The following is a 3658-nucleotide window of genomic DNA, read 5'->3' as shown; positions in this document are numbered from 1 at the left end:
AATGGTGTTTTTTATTCGTGAAAATCTATATAATAGCACAAAAGAAATTAGTTATTAATTTTCCCCATATCAGATGCATATATACCCTGTAACCCAAGGCATTTCCCTAGGATGACGCATCTATAATTGCGTAATATCCATTCATACTAGATAAATTATATGCGCTAAACGCCAATCAGATTGGCACTAATACAACCATGAATATATGCACTGAACGATCTAACTAACTGTGTGTTCTTATTCATGCCCTTGCTTGGGTAAAAATTGTAAGAGCATCTCTAGTAGACCTCGTATAATCGTCGGAACTGTAAAATTCCAGCGATTATACGGGTTTGGGCTGTTTTTTCTGCCACACCGGATACTATAAACGCGGCCCGACCCGTAAAACTTTTGCGATGGTCCTTAAACGCGAGTGCTCGACTGCTATATCTGTGGGTTCGACCGTTGGATGCGAGTCGAAACCCTATCCCCCTGCCGCACCATTCCACCGCGGCACAGCTCCATTCCGCTACGGACTCCATTCCGCGGCGCGGCTCCATTCCGCTGGGCGCCTCCAATCCACCGGCCGCCTCCAATCCACCGCGGCGCGGCTCCATTTTGCCACATAGCCCATGTTGGAAATATGCCCTAGAGGTAGTAATAAAATAGTTATTATTATATTTCCTGTTTCAAGATAGTCGTTTATTATCCATGCTAGAATTGTATTGAATAGAAACACAAATACATGTGTGGATACATAGACAAAACACTGTCCCTAGTAAGCCTATAGTTGACTAGCTCGTTGATCAAAGATGGTTAAGGTTTCCTAGCCATAGACAAGTGTTGTCACTTGATAACGAGATCAAATCATTAGGAGAATGATGTGATGGAAAAGACCCAAACTTTGAACGTAGGATGCAATATGGACATCCATGTCCCACTATTGGATATTGAACAGGGAGTGTCTCGGTCCTGTCTGTTGGAAATATGCCCTAGAGGCAATAATAAATTAGTTATTATTGTATTTCTTAGTTCATGATAATCGTTTATTATCCATGCTATAATTGTATTGATTGGAAACACAGTACTTGTGTGGATACATAGACAAAACATTGTCCCTAGTAAGCCTCTAGTTGACTAGCTCATTGATGAAAGATGGTCAAGGTTTCCTGGCCATAGGCAAGTGTTGTCACTTGATAACGGGATCACATCATTAGGAGAATCATGTGATGGACTAGACCCAAACTAATAGACGTAGCATGTTGATCGTGTCATTTTCTTGCTACTATTTTCTGCGTGTCAAGTATTTGTTCCTATGACCATGAGATCATATAACTCACGGACACCGGAGGAATACTTTGTGTGTATCAAACGTCGCAACGTAACTGGGTGACTATAAAGATGCACTACAGGTATCTCCGAAGGTGTTCGTTGAGTTAGTATGGATCGAGACTGGGATTTGTCACTCCGTGTGACGGAGAGGTATCTCGGGGCCCACTCGGTAATACAACATCACACACAAGCCTTGCAAGCAATGTGACTTAGTGTAAGTTACGGGATCTTGTATTACGGAACGAGTAAAGAGACTTGCCGGTAAACGAGATTGAAATAGGTATGCGGATACTGACGATCGAATCTCGGGCAAGTAACATACCGAAGGACAAAGGGAATGATATACAGGATTATATGAATCCTTGGCACTGAGGTTCAAACGATAAGATCTTCGTAGAATATGTAGGATCCAATATGTGCATCCAGGTCCCGCTATTGGATATTGACCGAGGAGTCTCTCGGGTCATGTCTACATGGTTCTCGAACCCGCAGGGTCTGCACACTTAAGGTTCGACGTTGTTTTATGCGTATTTGAGTTATATGGTTGGTTACCGAATGTTGTTCGGAGTCCCGGATGTGATCATGGATGTCACGAGGGTTTCCGGAATGGTCCGGAAACGAAGATTGATATATAGGATGACCTCATTTGATTACCGGAAGGTTTTCGGAGTTACCGGGAATGTACGGGGAATGACGAATGGGTTCCGGGAGTTCACCGGGGGGGGGGGGGGGGGCAACCCACCCCGGGGGAAGCCCATAGGCCATAAGGGTGGCGCACCAGCCCTTAGTGGGCTGGTGGGACAGCCCAAAAGGGCCCTATGTGCCATACAAAGGAAAATCAAAGAGAAAGAAAAAAAAGGGAGGTGGGAAGGAAGGGAAGGACTCCCACCCACCAAACCAAGTCCAACTCGGTTTGGGTGGGGAGCCTTCCCCCCTTGGACTCGGCCGACCCCCTTGGGGCTCCTTGAGCCCCAAGGCAAGGTCCCCTCCCTCCCACCTATATATACGGAGGTATTGGGGCTGATTTGAGACGATTTTTCCACGACAGCCCGACCACATACCTTCACGATTTTTCCTCTAGATCGCGTTTCTGCGGAGCTCGGGCGGAGCCCTGCTGAGACAAGGTCATCACCGACCTCCGGAGCGCCGTCACGCTACCGGAGAACTCTTCTACCTCTTCGTCTCTCTTGCTGGATCAAGAAGGCCGAGATCATCGTCGAGCTGTACGTGTGCTGAACGCGGAGGTGCCGTCCGTTCGGTACTAGATCGTGGGACTGATCGCGGGATTGTTCGTGGGGCGGATCGAGGGACGTGATGACGTTCCACTACATCAACCGCGTTCACTACGCTTCTGCTGTACGATCTACAAGGGTACGTAGATCACTCATCCCCTCTCGTAGATGGACATCACCATGATAGGTCTTCATGCGCGTAGGAAATTTTTTGTTTCCCATGCGACCTTCCCCAACAATGTCCACATAGTTCTCGAACCCGCGGGGTCTACACACTTAAGGTTCGGTGATGTTTCGGTATGGTTGAATTATCGATGTTGGTAACTGAATGTTTTTTGGAGTCCCAGATGAGATCCCGGACGTCATGAGGGTTTTCGGAATGTTCCGGAGACAAAGATTGATATATAGGAAGTGTCCATTTGGCTTCCAGAAGATTTTTGGGCATTACCGGTAAAGTTCCGGGAGTGATGAATGGGTTCTGGAGTTCCATCGGGAGGGGCCACCCACCCAAGAGGGAACCAAAGAGGCCCAAGGGTGGCGCACCAGCTCCCGGTGGGCTGGTGGCCAGCCCAAGGAGGCCTATTCGGCCAAGGAAAACAAGGAAAAGAGGGTGGGGCCAAACCGAATTGGGGAAGGGGAGTCCTCCTTCCAAATCGTATTGGAGGAGGACTCCTCTCTTCTCCTTGCGTGGGCCGAACGCTAGGTCTTGTCCCTAGGGTGCCACCCTCCCCTCCCACCTATAGTGGAGGTGAGAGAGGCTTTTCGCACCTCAAGCCAAGGTGCAACCCTCTCTCCCTCCACTACTTCGTGACACCCGGTAGCTAGTTCGGTATGGTACGGCGAAGGCCTGCCAGAGTAGCTCCACCACCATCACTGCCACGCCGTCGTGCTGGCAGAGAATTCCTCTACCTCTTTGCCTCTCTTGCTGGATCAAGAAGACGGAGATCATCATCAAACTACACGTGTGCTGAACGTGGAGGTGCTGTCCGTTCGGTGCCAGATCGGGATGGAGTTCGTGGGACGGCTTGCGATTTGGATCGCGAAGACGTTCGACTACATCAACCGTGTTTCTTAACGCTTCCCTCTTAGCGATCTACAAGGGTATGTGGATCCGA

Source organism: Hordeum vulgare, chromosome 2H, assembly GCF_904849725.1.
Source record: "Hordeum vulgare subsp. vulgare chromosome 2H, MorexV3_pseudomolecules_assembly, whole genome shotgun sequence".
Classification (NCBI taxonomy): Eukaryota; Viridiplantae; Streptophyta; class Magnoliopsida; order Poales; family Poaceae; genus Hordeum; species Hordeum vulgare.
Note: the sequence above shows the minus strand (reverse complement) of the source record.